The sequence below is a fragment of the Pseudophryne corroboree genome, chromosome 6, assembly GCF_028390025.1.
Source record: "Pseudophryne corroboree isolate aPseCor3 chromosome 6, aPseCor3.hap2, whole genome shotgun sequence".
Taxonomy (NCBI): Eukaryota; Metazoa; Chordata; class Amphibia; order Anura; family Myobatrachidae; genus Pseudophryne; species Pseudophryne corroboree.
The window spans coordinates 773780453-773804328 of NC_086449.1; the positions used below are offsets into that span (position 1 = coordinate 773780453).

Sequence of the window (23876 nt, forward strand, 5' to 3'; positions counted from 1 at the left end):
TATTTATCATTATTTTTATTTTTACATTTATGACTTCAACATCATGTCCACGGTGTCAATGTTAAGAATAGAGATCTACTGAAAAATGGCCGTCCCGCTACTGAAGGATATCTGATATTATGGTATAGAAACCACTTCCAGATGGAACAACTTCCGGTCAAGAACAGCCGTTTCCGCCGGGGATCCGAAATGACCACTTTCGGCAGCGACATCGGAGAATCTCCGGGAAGCCCCATAATGCACCTTGATTGTGACACCTTCCAGGTGCGTCAGCGAAGGCGGGATATCCTGTGTAAATATGACGGAGATGATGACTTCCAGCCTCGGCTGATTGGTGAAGTGCTGTGATCTCACTTCCCGGGGTTGGGAGATATTTGTGGCGGGAGATGGAGGACTATAATGATTGTTTGGAGTGACTACAGGCAATTAACTATTTCAGAGGGAAATAGATGGTAGGAAAATCCATGTCTGGAAATAGGTTTAACCCGACCATCAATTGATGGGGGTATATAGGTAGGGACAGGACTCTTACCCTTATCATGCCTTGAAAAAGACACCATTGGAGGTGTGGAAACGCATTGGATTTAGGGGTTGCTTGGACAGAGGGAAAGGAGGAGGACCACCATTCGACCCTACAGTTGGTTCCGGGGACGCCTGGCCCTTTTCTAAAATCTTGCTGTATTTGTCTACTTGTTTGGGTAGACCATTTCGAACGGTGAGAGACCACCTAAACCCGCTGCCTGTATTTTATACTTCATGTTTTTATGTGGTGTTTTATTAAAACGGTATTACACTATGGAAACATTTCTGTTTTCTTACATACAAACTTGATAAGGAAAAAGGACGGATTTAGTGAAGAATTTTGAGGAAAAACATCAATATCGAGTGATACCCGCTTCCAGACACGCTTATTGTCTACCATAAAAAGTAGACAATAATTAATGGTACGAGGCTTATATTCCCTCAGTATTGTATATTGACCATTCTCATTGATAACATATTGCACTAGATGTTTTTTTATGTTTTATTTTATATGTGTGAGAACCCATGGACTTGTATGGAGATTTGTGAATCGTTTGTGGTAAGAACGCCTGCTCCTGGTCACTACTGGGGCAGTTAAATATATATACATATACACACACTATATGGACAAAAGTATTCGGACTCCTGACCATTATACCAACAGGGGCTGAAAAGACATTGTGCTCATATACATATAGGGTTGGTCCCCCTTTTGCAGCTATAACAGCGTCCACGCTTCTTGGAAGGCTATCCGCAAGATTTTGAAGTGTTTCTGTGGGAATTTGTGCCCATTCATTCTGTATGAGGTCAGGCACTGAATGAGAAGGCCTGGCTCGCAATCTCCGTTCCAGTTCATCCCAAAGGTGCACGATGGGGTTGAGATCAGGGCTCCGTGCGGGCCAGTCAAATTCTTCTATGCTGAACTCAACAAACCATGGATTGGATGCAATGACGTCCGAGTTGGCCAGAGGTGTGGGTTCCCGGCTGAACTTATTTTTAAAGCAGCAATCATTTACAAGGCAATACCATGCCTTGTAAATGACTGACGATTTAAAAAAAAAAAAAAAGTCAGAGTTCGGGCGGGAACCCAACATCATTACATCCGGACCCATGTCTTTATAGTCCTTGCTTAGTGCACTGGGGCACAATCATGTTGGAATATAAAAGGGCCTTCCCCAAACTGTTGCCACAAAGTTGGAAACATAGCATTGTCCAAAATGTCTTGGTATGTTGAAGCATTGAGATTGCCCTTCACTGGAGACAAGGGGCCTAGCCCAAACCCTGACAAACAGCCTCATACCATTAGCCCTTGACAGTTGGCACAATGCAGTCAGTCAGGTAATGTTCTCCTGGCATCCGCCAAACCCAGACTCGGCCCATCTGACTACAAAACAGAGAAGCGTGATTCGTCACTCCACAGAACGCGTTTCCACTTCTCCACAGTACAGTGCCAGTGTGCTTTACACCACTCCATCCGACGCTTGGCATTGGACTTGGTGATGTGAGTCTTGCAGGCAGCTGCTCAGCCATGGAAACCCATTCCATTAAGCTCCTGCCACACAGTTTTTGTGCTTACATTAATGCCAGTGGAAGTTCAGACTCTTCCGCTATGACTTTCACGCACCATGTGCCTTAGCAGTCGTTGACTTAGCAGTCGTTGTTCCTAAACACTTCCACTCTATAATAATATCACTTCCAGATGACCATGGAATATCCAGCAGGGACGAAATTTCATGAACTGTTTTATTGCAAAGGTGGCATCCTATCACAGTACCACGCTTGAAGTCACTGAGCTCTTCAGAACGGCCCATTTTGTATCACAAATGTTTGCAAATAGAGACGGCATGGCTAGGTGCTTGATTTTATACACCTGTGGCAACGGGTCTGTTTGAAACACCTGAATTCAATAATTAACAGGCGTGGCCAAATACTTTTGTCCATAAAGTGTGTGTATACACAGGGCTGTTTCTAGCCAATCTGGCTCCCAGTGCGAACATTCTAGGACCTCTAGCATGTCTCCTCTCAGGTGGCGGCCATTATGGCAGGGACATTTTCAGCTATATTATATGTGGACGGCTATATATATTATATACTGTATATGGTTACCATAATATCCCTTTAATTCAAGACACCTATGAAATACATAGGTTCTGTGGCTGACTAAAACCAGGTAATTGCAATTGAGGCACCAATTCCTGATACTGGAAGAGGTTGAGATCCTTGGCTACATCGGAATTGTGATATACTGGATATGTCTTGTCTTTGAGGGACATTGAAGATAAAATGGCTGTGAATATACAGTATGATCTACAGCCTATCTAGACTTTAAAAATGTGAACATTTATATGTTGTGGCAACTGTGGCTTTCAAACAATGAAGCACCAGACCTGAATGATCTCATTTACAGTTGTTTTGTGGTGTGGGGGCTACCACCATCTCTTGCATTGCGCATCAGACAGAACTTTTTTTAATCAGTATACAGTATACAGACACTGAAGGAGTCTATACCAGGGCAGACGTGTCCATTTAACCAGTGACACTACTATACTACATAAGGAAGTACTGAAACAGCGAACTGAGGCAGTGCTTGATGGAAAACCCCTTGACTATGCTCCCGGGCACTTGTTAACATTTCGCCTTTTGTAGCAACGCTGGTGTAAGTTAGCAATGTGTCAGTAAAGGTTTGGCCTGTCAGATATTTATGGGCTTGTCAGTAAAAATAATGGGCCTGACTGTGATATATTATGTATTGCGCAGCCACAGGGAAGTGACTGTGCTATTCCGAACAACTAAAATGCAAATGCAGCAGGAGGCTTCTGCAGGAAAAAGACGCCACCTGACAGCATCTGCTATCCGAGTGCTGTGACTGAAGACCTGGCATTGGACCGCCTTCACCTCCATCGGTCGCAGCCCTCCTGTGTAAGCCGAAGCTTCTTCAAACTGGTCGTAGGAACTAGTCAGCCGGGGTCCAGGAAGTCTGCATCCAACGACACAGTCCCTGTGCTCAGAGCACCTGCAAAACGGTCCCCATCTCCACCCCATGTAATGTGGTAGGGGAGGAATAAGGAGTCTGCTGTCTTACAGCTTGATTGACACTACTAAATGGACACTGGGGGTCATTCCGACCCGATCGCACGCTGCGTTTCCTCGCAGCCGTGCGATCGGGTCGGAACTGCGCATGCACGGCGGCCGCAAGAAGATTGACAGGAGGAAGGCGGGACCGGGCGGCAACTCACCGTTTTCGGGGAGTGGTGAGTCCAACGAAGGCGTGTCCAGGTGCTTGGAGGGCAGATTTCTGACGTAAATTCTGGAACCTGCATCGCTGGATCGATCGCACAGGGTAAGTAACTCTTACCCTGGTCTTCTTTTACAGGAAACTTTTTTAGCATAGCAGGGCTGCACAAGCGTTCGCAGCCCTGCTATGCAGAAATACACTCCCCTATAGGCGGCGTCTAGTTGATCGCACGGGCAGCAAAAAGTTGCTACGTGTGATCAAATCAGAAAGACCTCCACTGTTCTATTTCACCAGGGAGAAATTGTAGAGGCTTTAGTCACAACATGTCAGCCTGCTAGGTAAATCGGATGCTTAGTCAACAACACCTCAAAGCATTTAGCCTTATTTACAGATGAGCTCTAAGTAACATTATGTGGACCATTTATTAATGAGTTTTAGCTATTTAAAAATGTGATAAATGTGCTCCAGCCAATCAGCTTCCAACAGTCATATGTTTAAAAAAAAAAAAAAAAAAGACAATTGGGAGCTGATTATTTACGACACTGTTGCCCATTGTGAGAGAATCATAGCACCCTATCTTCCATGTAATTATTAAATTTTCCACTGATAGCATACTTGCTGATTTTATTTTTACCTGTGTCCCCAAGAAGCACAGATGTGAAGTACAGAGGGTGTGATCACGTCATCACAAACCCACCCTGCTGTACAATGGCACTATTAATTGCTTTGTGCAGCAGTGACTGCGCCATTGCGGCATGATTCAACGCAAACTTGTCATAAAGCTCCCGTACCACCCACCTCTCAGGGGAAGTGAGTAGATTCGGAGGGCTGGTCTATTCTCTCAGGAGTCTAGGAAAGTTCTATGAAGTTCAGGAGGCTTCCAGACATTCCCAGGAGGGTACGCAGGCATGACCTGTGGATAACACGTGCCCTGATATATGTGACTCCCCTACAGCTGCCCCTATACATAAGTCTACAGAGCCTGCTGACCTGGATACATGTATCAGACTTCACCACAACTGCTGTACTATTACTTTCAAAATGATCTAACCGAAACCTGTAAGTGCTAGAGAACCCTGTAGCAGAAGCTGTGGGCGTCTTTATCTCACTCACTCTCCCAGCTCCACTTACTCCATCGCCTTCACACAGATGATCACATAGGGCCTGATTCAGTGGTGGATGAAAATCCTGCTGCAACTACAACTGTGTGTTCTGCAAATATATGCTAATGCCACAGCCACGATCTCTGATCTGTCACTTGCATACAAAGGTGCGCCACCTGTCCCGCGTCAGGTGCACCATCTGACCCACGTCAGGAGCACCATCTGACCCACGTCAGGAGCACCATCTGACCCACGTCAGGAGCACCATCTGACCCACGTCAGGAGCACCATCTGACCACGTCAGGAGCACCATCTGACCACGTCAGGAGCACCATCTGACCACGTCAGGAGCACCATCTGACCACGTCAGGTGCACCATCTGACCACGTCAGGTGCACCATCTGACCCACCTGACGTGGCTCAGATAGTGCACCTGACGTGGCTCAGATAGTGCACCTGACGTGGCTCAGATAGTGCACCTGACGTGGCTCAGATAGTGCACCTGACGTGGCTCAGATAGTGCACCTGACGTGGCTCAGATAGTGCACCTGACGTGGCTCAGATAGTGCACCTGACGTGGGTCAGGTGGCGCACCTGACACGGGACAGGTGGTGCACCATCTGACCCACATCAGATTCACCACGGACCTCTGTGCAAGGCACTAATTCGCAGTCACAGGCTCAGACACACCCAGAAAATGGACACGTCTGCGCTTTTGTAGCCCCCCCCCCCCCCCCCACCCACCCATTACCTCCCAAACAGACACTGCTTGTCACTCACTTTGTGAATAAATCCTCCCTGCATCCACCATCACTAATCAAACTCCACACATGCGCAGAGTTATTTATTTATACAAATCTGAATTTATTCTTTAATCCACTATCCAAGGGCGTTTCAACAGAGGAGTGGGCCCGTGTGCAGGCTCTGGATGGGCCCCCTTCTCTTAGCGGCGCAGTTGACGCTGACATTATGCCAGAGTCTACTGAGCATGCATGGACTCCGGAAACATGGCGCCCACCATGTTCTGGAGTCTTTATCTCTCCTGCGCATGCATGGTGGCCATTTTGGAGGAACTCAGTAAAGGTAAGTAATAAAAACATGAGTGCAATGTGTGCAGAGTGGGGCCCCCTGGACACCACACAGATTGCACCCACTATAGAAACGCCAATGCCACTACCGTAAGCTCATAAAATATATAAATGATTTTTGGTGCAAAGGGGGTCTATGTCTTTTAAAGGAAAGAGGGGATCATAGGAATCAGTGAACTTTACTGGTTACTGCCACACGCAATGATTGGGGGATTTTTCCTCCAGGAAATTTAGCAATGTCACGTATGACTGCTTCTATACATAAAAAAACATCACCAGAAAAAGTACCAACATATCCCAGAGGGTTTAAATAATTGCAGCATTCATTATTATTAGCAAAATGAGTCACAAAACCAAATTTTAGGGGAACATTTACTAAGCAGTGATAAGTGTGGAGAAGTGAGCCAGTGGAGAAGTTGCCCATGGCAACCAATCAGCACTGAAGTAATATCTGTAATTTGCATACTATAAAATGATACAGAGCTGCTGATTGGTTGATGGGGCAACTTCTCCACTGGCTCATTTCTCCGCTCTTATCACTGCTTAGTAAATGTCCCCCTTAAAATAAGCGACTGGACAATGACCTTAGTCATCTGTGGGACGGACTGGGCGGACGATTTATTTGATTGTGTGACTGTCATTAAGACAATTTGGTCCAGCATAGCATTACCTCATTCTTTCTCTGCTCTGTTTACAAACATATCAAACAATTCCCTATCAAAGATATGTAATGCCCTGCAATATGTTTACCCTCTAAATGCATTGGGCTTGATTCAATTAGGAAGAATGCCCACATCAGCCACACTTATGGTCACCCTTAAATCGCATGTTTTAATAGACAACACTATGAAGCTGCAAACTAAAAGTCGGGCAATTTTGGGTATCATTATGGGCTACCTCCGTCACACCTCCCACAATTTGTCTTTCATACCCAATTCACACTGAGCGAACAACCTGGTATACTGCTGGGCTGACCCGGGTCCTGTGCGAAAGGGTCTACCCAGTTCCAAACTGCCGGGACTCAACCCTGGTCGCTACTAGGGTTATTCTCAGGTCCCACCTGGGCTGCTGCAGTGTGGAAGGTGTGACCAGAGTTTTTCGACCCAGGGAACCTATCAAAGCTGCTGATTGGCTGTGTATCTGGAGGCCCGCCTAAAGGGAGTGTGTACTGTAACATGCAGGGCTCAACCCAGGTTCAGTGAACAGGGAATCTAACCCGTCTAGAGAGCAGTGGTTTTCCAGGACGTGACCGGGTATGACTCAGTGTAAATGGGTAACCCGGATCCAGTGTCGGACTGGGACATAAAGGGCCCACCGGGGGAATGCTGTTGTAGGGGCCCATGGTTAAGGGTGTGGCCAGGCTTCACTGGGGCGTGGCCAGCCACCACAGAGGTTTGGCTACCCATTACAGAGTACGTTCTGTGCCCCTTGGTAAATATATAATAAACCGTATTCTTGTCAGGTATAATGTAACATAAGTATAATGCATAATTCAGGTGCACTAGGATAGAGTCTGGAACCTGATCCCTAGAGGAGGAGGAGGGCCCACAGGCAGTGGGGCGCAACGGTGGTTTCCCCTGTTCCCCTGTGGGCCAGTCCGACCTTGCCCGGATCGCTCTTACCCGGGACCCGTTTACAGCATAGGAATTGCTGGTGCTAGGAGATGATCTCGTCTCCAAGCACTGGCACTGCACCGTTGTGCAGAGATGTCGCCAACCCAGCAATAAGTAGGGTCCTGCTGCCAGTCTAAAAGGGGTCTCGGATGGGACACATCCGGGTTGGAGTGGTCTAGAAAATCCCAGGTGTGACCCGCCATTTCAATTTGAAAGGGGTAATAGATTGACCTTTTTGGAGCTTGTTGGTTTCTTGTGGGTGGTTTAAATGCAGAAAATAGGATAAATCTTGCAAATACTAACCAAATGTCTTATACAATGGATTAGATCAGAGCCGGATTAAGACCATGGGGGGCCCGGGGCACTTAAGAGAGTGGGGCCCCTAATAGAGAAGGCAGAAAATAAATATATATATATATATATATATATATATATACATATACATATATATATATATATATATACACACACATATATATATATATATATATATATATATTTGCCTCCCCAAGCAGCACACCCCCTGCCACACCGCAGATCGGATCTCTCTTCCGATCCGATCTGCGGTGCTGTGCTCCCCGGATCCCGTCCTCACTGCAGCAGCGGGCGCACAGACAGGACAGCTGAGCTGAGCGACGGCTCAGCTGTCCAATAAAGTATGAATAAAGCAGCCTGCCGCTCAGTCATTGGCTGGGCACGCAGGCTGTTTCATTGATACATTATTGGACAGCTGAGCCCAGTGGCGTAACTAGAAATTTTTCTCCCCCAAGCCAAAAAATCCTTTGGCGCCCCCCCCCATACCCCCCGTAATTGGCACTAGCAAAGGTAGAAAAATGTGCACGCCGCAGGCGCGCGCCGGCAAAAAGGGTGTGTGGCTTTGTCGAAATGGGCGTGGCTTTGCGTGGAGGGCGTGGCATTGCAGGAAAAGACTACCTTATACCCCAGTTTTGCAACCTGAACGCCCAGACGTTGGCCACCACAGGAAAGAAAAATAATCCTGATTCATGCCCCTTACATTATTTGTCATTTTTCCTCCTTATAGTAATGCCCAGTATACATTATTCCACATACTGCAATGGCCCTTAGACATTATTCCACACACAATAATGCACATGACACAATATGCACACACTGTAATGCCCCAGACACATTATGCCACACACCGTAATGCCCCAGACACATTATGACAGGAATCGCAATGCCCGTTATACATTATGCTACACACTGCAATGCCCCTGATACATTATAGCACATACAATGTCTGTGACACAGTATGACACACACCACAATGATCCTGAGACATTATACCACATACCACAATGCCCGTGATATAGTATACAACACACCGTAATGCCTGATACATTATGACACACACCGCAATGTCCGTGATACATTATGCCACACACCGTAATGCCCATTACACATTAAGTTCTACAGTAAGGCTTCTAATTACTTTTAAATTACCTGCTCGTTGCCAGGGGTTTCATGCTCTTGGTTCCATGCACGGTGCCAGGGGTTTTCACGCTCAGGGTGTCATGCTCGTTGCCAGGGGTTTCATGCACTGGGTGTCATGCTCGTTGCTAGGGGGTAGTGCTTGTTGCTAGGGCCATGCTCCCAGTGCCACATATGCCCCCAGTGCCAGATATTCCCCTACAGTGCCATGTATATGCCCCTAGTGCCAGATATTCCCCCACAGTGCCAGGTACATGCCCCCCAGTGCCACATATACTCCCCCCCCAGTGCCACATATGCCCCCTCAGTGCCTGCTCCCCCCAGTGCCAAATATTCCCCCACAGTGCCAGGTATATGCCCCCAGTGCCAGATATTCCCCCACAGTGCCAGGTATATGCCTCCAGTGCCAGATCTTCCCCCCACAGTGCCAGGTATATGCCCCCAGTGCCAGATCTGCCCCCACAGTGCCAGGTATATGCCCCAGTGCCAGATCTGCCCCCCACAGTGCCAGGTATATGCCCCCAGTGCCAGGTATATGCCCCCAGTGCCAGATCTGCCCCCCACAGTGCCAGGTATATGCCCCCAGTGCCAGATCTGCCCCCCACAGTGCCAGGTATGTGCCCCCAGTGCCAGATCTCCCCCCCCCCACAGTGCCAGGTATATGCCCTCCAGTGCCAGATCTGCCCCCCACAGTGCCAGGTATATGCCCCCAGTGCCAGATCTTCCCCCCCCCACAGTGCCAGGTATATGCCCCCAGTGCCAGATCTGCCCCCCCACAGTGCCAGGTATATGCCCCCAGTGCCAGATCTGCCCCCCACAGTGCCAGGTATATGCCCCCAGTGCCAGATCTGCCCCCCACAGTGCCAGGTATATGCCCCCAGTGCCAGATCTGCCCCCCACAGTGCCAGGTATATGCCCCCAGTGCCAGATCTCCCCCCCCCCCACAGTGCCAGGTATATGCCCCCCAGTGCCAGATCTGCCCCCCACAGTGCCAGGTATATGCCCCCAGTGCCTGCTCCCCCCCCCCCATGTGTTGGAGGGACACGGAGCGCATCGCGTGTCTCTCCTATGTCCCTCCTGGCTCTCCCCCGGGTGGTCTAATGCAGGAAGTGCCGGTTCGTGAGCCAATCAGAGCTCACGAACGGCACTTCCTTAGACCGGCCGGGGGAGAGCCAGGGAGGGACACAGGAGAGACGCGCGATGCGCTCAGTGTCCCTCCAACACCGCAGGGAGGGAGAGGAGACCGCAGATTGACATGCGGACGCTCGTCCGCATGTCAATCTGTTCTAAGGGAGCCGGGGAGCAGAGCACAGCACCGCAGATCGGATCAGAAGAGAGATCCGATCTGCGGTGTAGCAGGGGGCCCTTTTGGAAAGGGGGGCCCGGGGTACGTATCCCCCGGGCCCCCCCCTTAATCCGGCTCTGGATTAGATACACTCTTCAGCAGTATGCATCTAACTAGCAAATAACTTTTTGAAGCAACCTCTTGATAGGCTGGCTGGCCTGATGTATTGTGCCAATAATCTCTGCCCTACTACGCACCAACAATTCTGAATGTTGTGCTGTTGTGCCGACAAAACCCGACGCAGCTGAGCAACCTATGCCGCAAATCTCACTTATTTCATTTACTGATGTAATATAAAGACAAAACACACAGTAGGAATGTAACTTTCTCATAAATATAAAAAAAAAAGGTTAGATTGTGCAAAATATCTGTTCTGCAAAACATCTATACAAGTAGTTGTTGAGAGATACTTCACGTTATTTATTACTATATCTATCACAAGACGAGGAACCATTATTTCTCTAACGTCCTAAGTGGATGCTGGGGACTCCGTAAGGACCATGGGGAATAGCGGCTCCGCAGGAGACTGGGCACATCTAAAGAAAGCTTTAGGACTATCTGGTGTGCACTGGCTCCTCCCCCTATGACCCTCCTCCAAGCCTCAGTTAGATCTTTGTGCCCGAACGAGAAGGGTGCACACTAGGGGCTCTCCTGAGCTTCTTAGTGAAAGTTTTAGTTTAGGTTTTTTTATTTTCAGTGAGACCTGCTGGCAACAGGCTCACTGCATCGAGGGACTAAGGGGAGAAGAAGCGAACTCACCTGCGTGCAGAGTGGATTGGGCTTCTTAGGCTACTGGACATTAGCTCCAGAGGGACGATCACAGGCCCAGCCATGGATGGGTCCCAGAGCCGCGCCGCCGGCCCCCTTACAGAGCCAGAAGACAGAAGAGGTCCGGAAAATCGGCGGCAGAAGACGTCCTGTCTTCAACAAGGTAGCGCACAGCACTGCAGCTGTGCGCCATTGCTCTCAGCACACTTCACACTCCGGTCACTGAGGGTGCAGGGCGCTGGGGGGGGGGGCGTAGAGACGCAATAAAAACACCTTGGATGGCAAAAAATGCATCACATATAGCTCCTGGGCTATATGGATGCATTTAACCCCTGCCAATATACATAGAAAAACAAGAGATAAGGCCGCCGATAAGGGGGCGGAGCCTATCTCCTCAGCACACTGGCGCCATTTTCCCTCACAGCTCCGTTGGAGGGAAGCTCCCTTGCTCTCCCCTGCAGTCACTACACTACAGAAAGGGTTAAAAAAGAGAGGGGGGGGGGGCACTAATTACGCGCAGTATTAAAGATACAGCAGCTATAAAGGGAAAAACACTTATATAAGGTTATCCCTGTATATATATAGCGCTCTGGTGTGTGCTGGCAAACTCTCCCTCTGTCTCCCCAAAGGGCTAGTGGGGTCCTGTCCTCTATCAGAGCATTTCCCTGTGTGTGCTGTATGTCGGTACGTTTGTGTCGACATGTATGAGGAGAAAAATGATGTGGAGACGGAGCAGATTGCCTGTAATAGGGATGTCACCCCCTAGGGGGTCGACACCTGAGTGGATGAACTGTTGGAAGGAATTACGTGACAGTGTCAGCTCTGTATAAAAGACAGTGGTTGACATGAGACAGCCGGCTACTCAGCTTGTGCCTGTCCAGACGTCTCATAGGCCGTCAGGGGCTCTAAAGCGCCCGTTACCTCAGATGGCAGATATAGACGCCTACACGGATACTGACTCCAGTGTCGACGGTGAAGAGACAAATGTGACTTCCAGTAGGGCCACACGTTACATGATTGAGGCAATGAAAAATGTTTTACACATTTCTGATAATACGAGTACCACCAAAAAGGGGTATTATGTTCGGTGAGGAAAAACTACCTGTAGTTTTCCTGAATCTGAGAAATTAAATGAGGTGTGTGATGATGCGTGGGTTTCCCCCGATAACAACTGATAATTTCTAAAATGTTATTGGCATTATATCCTTTCCCGCCAGAGGTTAGGTTGCGTTGGGAAACACCCCCTAGGGTGGATAAAGCGCTCACACGCTTGTAAGGGCTCTACCCTCTCCTGAGATGGCCGCCCTTAAGGATCCTGCTGATAGAAAGCAGGAGGGTATCCTAAAATGTATTTACACATATACTGGTGTTATACTGCGACCAGCAATCGCCTCAGCCTGGATGTGCAGTGCTGGGTTGGCGTGGTCGGATTCCCTGACTGAAAATATTGATACCCTAGATAGGGACAGTATATTTTTGCCTATAGAGCATTTAAAAGATGCATTTCTATATATGCGTGATGCACAGCGGAATATTTGCCGACTGGCATCAAGTCTAAGTGCGTTGTCCATTTCTACCAGTAGAGGGTTATGGACACGACAGTGGTCAGGTGATGCGGATTCCAAACGGCATTTGGAAGTATTGCCTTATTAATGGGAGGAGTTATTCGGGGTCGGTCTTTCAGACCTGGTGGCCACGGCAACAGCTGGGAAATTCACGTTTGTACCCCAGGTCGCCTCTCAACATGAGAAGACGCCGTATTATCAGGCGCAGTCTTTTCGTGGGCAAGCGGGCAAAAGGTTCCTCATTTCTGCCCCGTGACAGAGGGAGAGGAAAAAGGCTGCAGAAATCAGCCAGTTCCCAGGAACAGAAACCCTCTCCCGCCTCTGCCAAGCCCTCAGTATGACGCTGGGGCTTTACAAGCAGAATCAGGCACGGTGGGGGGCCCGTCTCAATGAATTTCAGCGCGCAGTGGGCTCACTCGCAAGTAGACCCCTGGATCCTTCAGGTGATATCTCAGGGGTACAAATTGGAATTCGAGACGTCTCCCCCTCGCCGTTTCCTAAAGTCGGCTTTACGGATGTCTCCTTCTGACAGGGAGACAGTTTTGGAAGCCATTCACAAGCTGTATTCCCAGCAGGTGATAATCAAGGTACCCCTCCTGCAACAGGGAACGGGGTATTATTCCACACTGTTGTGGTACCGAAGCCGGACGGCTCGGTGAGACCGATTCTAAATCTAAAATCTTTGAACACTTACATACAGAGGTTCAAATTCAAGATTGAGTCACTCAGAGCAGTGATTGCGAACCTGGAAGAAGGGGACTACATGATGTCTCGGGACATCAAGGATGCTTACCTTCATGTCCAAATTTACCCTTCTCACCAAGGGTACCTCAGGTTTATGGTACAGAACTGTCACTATCAGTTCAGACGCTGCCGTATGGATGGTCCACGGCACCCCGGGTCTTTACCAAGGTAATGGCCGAAATGATGATATTCCTTCGAAGGAAGGGAATTTTAGTTATCCTTTACTTGGACGATTCCCTGATAAGGGTAAGATCCAGGGAACAGTTGGAGGTCGGTGTAGCACTATCTCAGGTAGTGTTGCGGCAGCACGATTGAATTCTCAATATTCCAAAATCGCAGCTGGTTCCGACGACTCGTCTTCTGTTCCTAGGGATGATCCTGGACACAGTCCAGAAAAAGGTGTTTCTCCCGGAGGAGAAAGCCAGGGAGTTATCCGAGCTAGTCATGAACCTCCTAAAACCGAGCCAAGTCTCAGTGCATCAATGCACAAGGGTTCTGGGTAAAATGGTGGCTTCCTACGAAGCAATCCCATTCGGCAGATTCCACGCAAGAACTTTCCAGTGGGACCTGCTGGACAAATGGTCCGGGTCGCATCTTCAGATGCATCAGCGGATAACCCTGTCACCAAGGACAAGGGTGTCCCTCCTGTGGTGGTTGCAGAGTGCTCATCTTCTAGAGGGCCGCAGATTCGGCATTCAGGACTGGGTCCTGGTGACCACGGATGCCAGCCTGCGAGGCTGGGGAGCAGTCACACAGGGAAGGAATTTCCAGGGCTTATGGTCAAGCCTGGAGACATCACTTCACATAAATATCCTGAAGCTAAGGGCCATTTACAATGCTCTAAGCTTAGCAAGACCTCTGCTTCAAGGTCAGCCGGTGTTGATCCAGTCGGACAACATCAAGGCAGTCACCCACGTAAACAGACAGGGTGGCACAAGAAGCAGGAGGGCAATGGCAGAGGCTGCAAGGATTCTTCGCTGGGCGGAAAATCATGTGATAGCACTGTCAGCAATTCCGGGAGTGGACAACTGGGAAGCAAACTTCCTCAGCAGACACGACCTCCACCCGGGAGAGTGGGGACTTCACCCAGAAGTCTTCCACATGATTATAAACCGTTGGGAAAAACTCGACAGGTATTGCGCCAGGTCAAGGGACCCTCAGGCAATAGCTGTAGACGCTCTGGTAACACCGTGGGTGTACCAGTCAGTGTATGTGTTCCCTCCTCTGCCTCTCATACCCAAGGTACTGAGATTAATAAGATGGAGAGGAGTAAGCACTATATTCGTGGCTCCGGATTGGCCAAGAAGGACTTGGTAACCGGAACTTCAAGAGATGCTCACGGAGGATCCGTGGCCTCTACCTTTAAGAAGGGACCTGCTCCAGCAAGGACCCTGTCTGTTCCAAGACTTACCGCGGCTGCGTTTGACGGCATGGTGGTTGAACGCCGGATCCTGAAGGAAAAAAGGCATTCTGGATGAAGTCATCCCTATCCTGATCAAAGCCAGGAAGGATGTAACCGCAAAACATTATCACCGCATTTGGTGAAAATATGTTGCGTGGTGCGAGGCCAGTAAGGCCCGACGGAGGAAATTCAACTGGGTCGATTCCTACATTTCCTGCAAACAGGAGTGTCTATGGGCCTGAAATTGGGGTCCATTAAGGTTCAAATTTCGGCCCTGTCAATTTTCTTCCAAAAAGAACTAGCTTCAGTCCCTGAAGTTCAGACGTTTGTAAAAGGGGTACTGCATATACAGCCTCCTTTTGTGCCTCCAGTGGCATCTTGGGATCTCAATGTAGTTTTTGGGTTCCAAAAGTCACATTGGTTTGAACCACTTAAATCTGTGGAGTTAAAATATCTCACATGGAAAGTGGTCATGCTGTTGGCCCTGGCCTGGGCCAGGCGCGTGTCAGAATTGGCGGCTTTATCCTGAAAAAGCCCTTATCTGATTTTCCATTCGGACAGGGCGGAATTGAGGACTCGTCCTCAGTTTCTCCCTAAGGTGGTTTCAGCGTTTCACCTGAACCAACCTATTGTGGTGCCTGCGGCTACTAGGAACTTGGAGGACTCCAAGTTGCTAGACGTTGTCAGGGCCCTGAAAATATATGTTTCCAGGACGGTTGGAGTCAGGAAATCTGACGCGCTGTTTATCCTGTATGCACCCAACAAGCTGGGTGCTCCTGCTTCTAAGCAGACTATTGCTCGTTGGATTTGTAGTACAATTCAGCTTGCACATTCTGTGGCAGGCCTGCCACAGCCAAAAATCTGTAAATGCCCACTCCACAAGGAAGGTGGGCTCATCTTGGGCGGCTGCCCGAGGGGTCTCGGCTTTACAACTTTGCCGAGCAGCTACTTGGTCAGGAGCAAATACGTTTGTAAAATTCTACAAAATTGATACCCTGGCTGAGGAGGACCTGGAGTTCTCTCATTTGGTGCTGCAGAGTCATCCGCACTCTCCCGCCCGTTTGGGAGCTTTGGTATAATCCCCATGGTCCTTACGGAGTCCCCAGCATCCACTTAGGACGTTAGAGAAAATAAGAATTTACTTACCGATAATTCTATTTCTCGTAGTCCGTAGTGGATGCTGGGCGCCCATCCCAAGTGCGGATTGTCTGCAATACTGGTACATAGTTATTGTTACCAAACAATCGGGTTATTGCTGTAGTGAGCCATCTTTTCTAGAGGCTCCTCTGTTATCATGCTGTTAACTGGGTTCAGATCACAAGTTGTACGGTGTGATTGGTGTGGCTGGTATGAGTCTTACCCGGGATTCAAAATCCTTCCTTATTGTGTACGCTCGTCCGGGCACAGTATCCTAACTGAGGCTTGGAGGAGGGTCATAGGGGGAGGAGCCAGTGCACACCAGATAGTCCTAAAGCTTTCTTTAGATGTGCCCAGTCTCCTGCGGAGCCGCTATTCCCCATGGTCCTTACGGAGTCCCCAGCATCCACTACGGACTACGAGAAATAGAATTATCGGTAAGTAAATTCTTATTTTCTGACCAGCAGCAACAAAATATATGCACTGCGTCCCAGAAATGTTCTGCCCTTTAACATACTGCGCTGTTATGCCTTTGCTAAACCTATACGTGGATATACATGAAAATAAGAATATTAATAGAAAAAAAAAGCCACAGATAATACCAATACTCTATTCAAAATAGGCATTCTAGGGGGAAATTTAATCAAAGATTGGAGAGAGATAAAGTGGATGGAGATAAAGTACCAACCAATCAGCCACTGACGTTTGTACAAACACTGCATGTTTCATGGTAGTTAGGAACTGGGGTGGTCTTCAGTATGCCGACTGTCGGGATCCCGGCGCACAGTAAACCGGCGCCGGAATCCCGACAGCCGGCATACCGACACTTTTTCTCCCTCGTGGGGGTCCACGCCCCCCCTGGAGGGAGAATAAAATAGCGTGGCGCGCGCCACAGAGCCCGCAAGGGGCTCATTTGCGCTCACCACGCTGTCGGTATGCCGGCGGTCGGGCTCCCGGCGCCGGTATGCTGGTCGCCGGGAGCCTGGCCGCTGGCATACCATACCATACTACACCCAGGAACTGAATGGCTGGTACTTTATCCGTCTCCGCTTTATCACTCTCCAAGGCTAAGTGCATCCTCCCAATACCCTGCAAAGTGACAGGATACTTTATCTCTCTCCCCAAGCTTGGATAAGTATCACCCCAAAACCCACAAATAAACTGTATCCAGCGCTAAAGAATGAGATAAACAATTAGATAAAGTATTCACAAAGAAAGAATAATAGGTAATAATATAAGATGTTTAATGTGTGGCTCCAGCAAAGCTAGAGGCACTGCGGAACCTCAAAAGACAGAAGAAGGGAAAAAAAAAGACGGAAAGCACTCCCAGTGTAATATATGATGGTCCCGGTGCCCCGCTGTAGGTATTTCAAGCCGAAATCCAATATGCACATATAGATAATCCGCAGCACACGGTCATGAACACAGGCAAAAGACAGCAGAAATACTGCAGTATTTCTGCTGTCTTTTGCCTGTGTTCATGACTGTGTGCTGCGGATTACCTATATGTGTGTGTGTGTGTGTGTGTGTGTGTGTCTATATATATATATATATACATACACACACACATACATACATACATATATACTCCATTTACAACTATAACCAATTCAAATACCAGCTATGCTAAAATATTGGGAGGAGCTGGGGTGAATAACACCAACGCCGGTGATGCTGGGACTTACAGTGCTCCAACAAATGAAAGGCTATAGATTTAACCAATTAATAACCTCCGGTTCCCAAAGCTTGGCACCAAGGGACTGGCAGTCCTTGTACAGTAATTGTGAATCAGAAAGTTCCAAAATTTATTTTAGTGGCCCAATACAATACTGTATCCAGAAGCGGACCAGCTCTGTAATATTAGGTTAACACAACTTCTGCTCATCAAAGCATGCTCTACCAGCCATCTGTAACATACATCTGATGCTGTACTTTAATATTCATCAATGCTCTGCCTATAACTCAAGTATATGGCTGCAGCAAAAACAATTTAGCCAAGACCCATAATGTTTTGCAAAACCAATGTATGCCATGATGCTAATGTATGGAAGTATGGACAAAGTAACATATACAGTATATGCTCTATAATTACCTCCTAGGCCGGGTCTCCAGCTGTCTCTGTGCCTTCCCCCTGCTGTGGCTTTCCCCTGTACATCTATAGGTGCAGGTTGCAGGAGAATGCAGAGATCTCTGTGTGTTCTGCTGGCCTATGCATCTATAGGAGGTAAAAGCAGGCAGCAGATACAATGTATCACACAATAGTACACTCACCACTTCCTGCAACAATCCTGGGAAATCCCCAGAGCGCTATGATTGGTCAGAAGGTAAGCAGCCAGATGACAGCCAATGGCAGCAGGATAAACGCACTGTCACTCAGGGAGTCGCCCGGGCACACACACACAGAGCTGCTGCTGCAGATGTGGGGAGCTGGTGCTATTGCTCTGCATGTCCCTGCGTCTTCATTTAGTATATATGCAAGAAAGTACTGTAGCATGCTTTGTGTAGTTATTATTACCCTGTGGTTTTATTACGGTTTTGTCACCAGTAAAGTGCAGTGGAATAGGCTGGCTCTACGAAATAAGATGTTAATAATCCCGGCAACTATTGCACCGAGACTTGTTTCATTGTTTAACTTTAGTTACCGTAGACGGATGACTAGAATTACTGGGACTCTGCGTCAAATTTGCACATGCATACAATGCTAAAATAAATTATTATTAACACCCTTCTTTAAAGGCAGTTTGCATTCTATGTGTATTGTACTTGTGCAAATGTAACTGATCACGTCCCTAGTGCATTCTATGTGTATTGTACTTGTGCAAACGAAACTGATCACCTCCCTAGTGCATTCTATGTGTATTGTACTTGTGCAAATATAACTCACGTCTCCCTAGTGCATTCTATGTGTATTGTACTGGTGCAAATATAACTCACGTCTCCCTAGTGCATTCTATGTGTATTGTACTGGTGCAAATATAACTCACGTCTCCCTAGTGCATTCTATGTGTATTGTACTGGTGCAAATATAACTCACGTCTCCCTAGTGCATTCTATGTATATTGTACTGGTGCAAATGAAACCGATCACCTCCCTAGTGTATTCTATGTGTATTGTACTTGTGCAAATGTACCGGATGTCTCCCTAGTGCATTCTATGGGGGTCATTCCGAGTTGATCGCTAGCTGCCGTTGTTCGCTGCGTAGCGATCAGTGAAAAAAATGGCTAATCTGTGCATACTCCACAATGCGCACATGCATCGTACGGATACATAGTCCATTGTGGGTTTGCACTGGTTCTAGCAACGATTCCAGTTGCACAGCCGGCCGCAAATAGATTGACAGGAAGGGGGCGTTTCTGGGTGTCAACTGACCGTTTTCAGGGAGTGCTTAGAAAAACGCAGGCGTGGCAGAAAAAACGCAGGCATGGCTGGGCAGGTGTGTGACGTCAAAAGCCGTCCCTCCGTCGTTAGAATCAACGCACACGAAGAGTAACTACCGGGCTACTCTTGTTTTGCACAAAACCATTTTGCAGGCGCTCTGCTGCACAAGCGTTCGCATTTCTGCAAAGCGAAAATACACTCCCTGGTGGGTGGTGACAATGTGTTTGCATGGCTGCTAAAAACTGCTAGCGAGGGGCGTGGCTAGGCTACTGAAAGGGAAAGAAGTGCAGCCTGAGAGCTCCTGCAGAGCACCTTGCTAAAAGCCCATTTTGGAGTGCTTGGGCTCCCCTACCCGCTCCTACCCTTCTCCCTTATTGTATTTAAGCTGGCTTGGAGTGTCCTGGGGGGATCCTGCGGAATCGGGGAGTGCTTTTCAGCGCTCCTGCGGGTTGCGGCCCTCCCCCCAGACTGAAGCCGGGACCTGGAGTAAACACTTGTCCCGACCTGTGCTGTGAGAGCCGTGCAGATACCCTCCCCGGCGCCCTTGGATACCTGAGCGGGGCCTGCTGCTCACCCACCCCACGCTGGTTGCCCCTGCGGACACCCGGCGCTGTCGGCCTCTGGAGATCCGGACGGCGGGGTCCGCGGCGGGAGCGGCCGCCATCTTGCTGGGACTCCGAGGGAGACGGAGACGCGCGGCACCTGACCCGGCGTCCCCTTCATCGAAGCCGCAGCTCCTGGCGGCTGAGACATCACAGCTCCTGGCGGCCTGGACGTTCGCGGCGGGTGCCTCGTGAACCGGGACGGAAGCAGACGGCGGGGAGGTAAGAGGTGCCCTCTCGGGCCTGCCTTGGTCCCGGTCTGTGTGCCAGTGATTGCCCTCCCTTGCCTTTTCAGAGGCTCCCCATTCCTCAACACACATACCCCGGTCCTCATATCCCCGCGCTCGGGCATAGGTGGGAGGGAGCCGCGGAATCGGGAGGAGGCATAAGCCGACTCTGCGGGTTGCGGCCCTCTCGCCTGGCAGGAGCCGGGGACTGGATTTTCGCGCTGCCCCCGGACGAGAGGTGGTTACCCCCCCCCCTTCCTCTATAGGCCCGTGTGCCTGCCCACCCCTCTTTGTGCCCCTTCCTCACCTCCTGGGGCCCTCTGCGCTACCGCAGCTTATCAAAACAGAACCAGTGAGGCCTCCAGACGGTGGTGCCCCGTAGTGGCGGCCGCTCTGATACGCCGCAGACGGAGGAAAACCTGATGCCCCACGCCAGTGGATTAGCTGGCTTTGGAATACCCTCCTGGACTCTTGGCCTGGAGTTTCCCCGCTGGCCCCCACAGTCCCGGGATCGGGGGGCGGCCACACGGAAACTCGTGACCTTTTGTTAGGCCCTGTGGGATTCAGCCGTGCTGGGACCTGGGTGTCCGCTGTTCACCAACTGACCGCCGCGGCCTCCTGTGGACCACCTCCCGCCTTGACTTTCCTATTACCTACTGCGGACCCCCCCGGGCCGCGATTTATTTGAAGAGCCTAAGTGAGGCACATTACCTGACCTACAGCCCCTGCTGCCCCGCGGTAACCATTCTCCTGACAGCCGCGGACACCGGTGCGGCCTCCCCACCGGGGCTATGTGAACACCAACAGCGGAACATGAACCAACGTGTTCTATATGTTGCCATGCCGCTGACCCCAGCGCTTGCAGGAGCTCGCCTGACGTATATTATGCTATAACAAGGCCAGACCACGCAGAGGGGATAACGGGTTCTACTTTGGATTGGGATATGTCCTAATGTTTCCTTTCTCGGGGCATCGTTCTGGACTCTGCTCTCTCCACTTAGACAGATGACAAGACGGCGCCGCTCTGGTAACGCGTCAAAAGCTAAACCCGCGACCACACAAGCTGCAGCCTTTCATACTCTATTTGGCGCCCCTGTTCCTGATCCCGCCATCTCCGCGCCTCTCCCTGACTCCTTGCCGCCAACCATAATGGAGGTGACCGAGGCCCCGCCCTCTCAGAAACACCGCCAAGCTGGGCCTGCGTGCAGGGACTCTGCGGATATGGCGACAGTCCGCATGCAGCTACGCTCTCTTCCGACTCGCCAAGACATTCAACAAGATTTGTCTAATATGGAAAAAAGAATCCATGATTCCCTACAGGCGAGCCTATCCACCATCCAGTCCGATCTCACGCAAGTAGCAAACAGAGTGGTCGACCTGGAAGATCACAGAGATGCAACGGACTCTAAGCTCGCTGACCTCCACGATCTAGTATCTCGATACTCACGTACCACCAATGAAATGAGACGTAGACTAGATGATATAGACAACAGAGGTCGACGGAACAACCTGAGGGTCAAGGGTTTACCTGAAGATGTGCAGCCCCATACCCTGGTGGCGACACTGACTACAATATTCAACAACCTTCTTGGTGTCGATCCCAGCTCCCAAATAGAGTTTGACAGAGCACATCGGGCACTACGGCCGAGGGGAGCACCCACGGAGCGGCCTAGAGATGTCATCTGCCGGTTACACTACTTTCAAGTGAAAGAGACTATACTACAGAAGTCCAGACAGGCCTCGACCATAGATTTTAATGGCCACCACATACACATTTTCCAAGACCTTTCTTGGATGACCCTACAGCATAGGCGTCTCCTCCATCCCCTCACGGAAGCTCTTCAGAAGAAGGATATCAGATTCCGCTGGGGCTTTCCTCTAAGCATCCAGGTCACCCGAGATGGGAACCGATATGTTCTTGAGGACTATGATGGTGTCCCATCATTCTGCACCGCACTGGGCTTACCGCTAATCTCACTGCCAAATTGGACGGACCCCCTGCAGCTTCCCACTTCGGCAATGCCCCGCAGGGAGCCTTGGAAAAGAGTGGGCGCCTCCAGACGACGCAATCGGACTGGCAAACCTGATGAAGCATCGGAAATTTCCTGATTCCGTCGGCCATCCTAAATTGTGATATCCTTTTTTTTCTTGGTTACCCCACTACATGCTCACATTGATCCTTTTATTGGTTGTTTAATGTATGAGCCCCAACGGCCCTGAGAGTGCCTGCTTTTTTCTTAATATTAGAAATTATTTAGGTAATCAACGTGGGCGGTTTCTTATGGGCTGTGTGGGATTAGGTGGCAAAGGGGGAGGAGGTGGTTGATTTGTTTCCTTCTACCCATTTCCTTCCTGACTAGGATGTATCCCGTTAGATTATTACTTTACCTACTTACTGTCACAACTGAGGGCCTGAGCTGACGGGAGGCAGCCTCAGTTGTAGGGGCTGAGATGTACCGGAACCTGGGAGGTTGTATCAGACCCCTGGACATGTAAGTAACATGAATAATAACTGCCCGAAGGCATGACCACGACAACTTGGATAAAAGTCAATGATGTTTATTATGACAACTCCGCAACACAGCAGCAGTAAAAGAAAACGTAAAAGTCAGCAAAGAATAAATACAGTTCCTGGGTACTACAGGATGGCAGGAGCCACAGGGCACTGGTAGTGTGAGATAGTTCTTATAATCTTCTAGATGGAAAGTCCTTACCAGGCCCGACTGTAGCAATGGAGATAACCCAGGATTGTACCAGCTGGTGTTCCAGGAAAAGCTGGGTTGCTGAAGATAAAACGGCTGCTGTGGATACTGGCTGGAACCAGACTGTTGTTAGCACGGAGTGGATACTGGCTGGAACCAGTTAAATAATAAATGAACTTGGGAGCGATGAAATATGAACTGAAATGTAGAACTTGAGAGCGGAGAAATAATAATACCGGTGGAGAGTGGTAAAGTGTAGAAAGGACACCGGCCCTTTAAGAGAAGCTGTACTCTGCTGGAAGCTGGGCTGGAAGCAGGTAATGTTGTAGCTGGAAACAGATGAATCCACAATGGATTGGAGAGTCAGGCTACACCGCAGGTGGAATGCTGGTACGGGTCTCTATGGTGGAAGTCTTGAGACAGGAGCTGGAACCTGGAAGACAATCACAGGAGAGAGACAAACAGGAACTAGGTTTGACAACCAAAGCACTGACGCCTTCCTTGCTCAGGCACAGTGTATTTATACCTGCAGCAAGGAAGGGATTGGCTAGGCAATTATGCAGATTAACAATACTGACAACAGATTGGAGGAAATGATCAGCTGACAGAATCCAAGATGGCTGCGCCCATGCAGACACTTGGAGGGAAGTTTGGTTTGTAATCCATGTGGTAATGAAAACAGTAATGGCGGCGCCGGCCACTGGAGACAGGAGACGCCAGGCTGACAAGTGCACATCCAACCACGCGGACACAGCGGAGGCCGCGGCTGACGTAATCGCCACTCTGACACTCTGCATGCAGAAGCTCAGGGACGGCGGCGGAGGCCGCGGGAGATGCCATGCCAGATGTAATAAGGCGTTACTGTGACAGCGTCTCAGAGAGACAGGAGAGGATGCAGGAATGTGAACATTAGGATAACAGATGGGATCCGGTCCTGGAGCGCTGAGCCAGCCTTAGGAGGCATCTGATGGGTAAGAAATGGCGTCCAGATAC

At 49.4% G+C, this 23876-nt stretch overlaps 1 protein-coding gene across 3 annotated transcripts in view; it reads right to left on the reverse strand.

Moving 5' to 3' along the window:
- Window positions 1-18283, reverse strand: part of TNIP1 (TNFAIP3 interacting protein 1) — a 141908-nt gene extending 123625 nt beyond the window's left edge. For 2 of the 3 annotated variants that reach the window (XM_063928681.1, XM_063928679.1), the window contains exon 1: window positions 18067-18239. The gene's annotated coding sequence lies outside the window, so the exon portion shown is untranslated. The other variant, XM_063928680.1, reaches the window with a different exon arrangement.
- Window positions 18284-23876: the final 5593 nt, after the last annotated feature.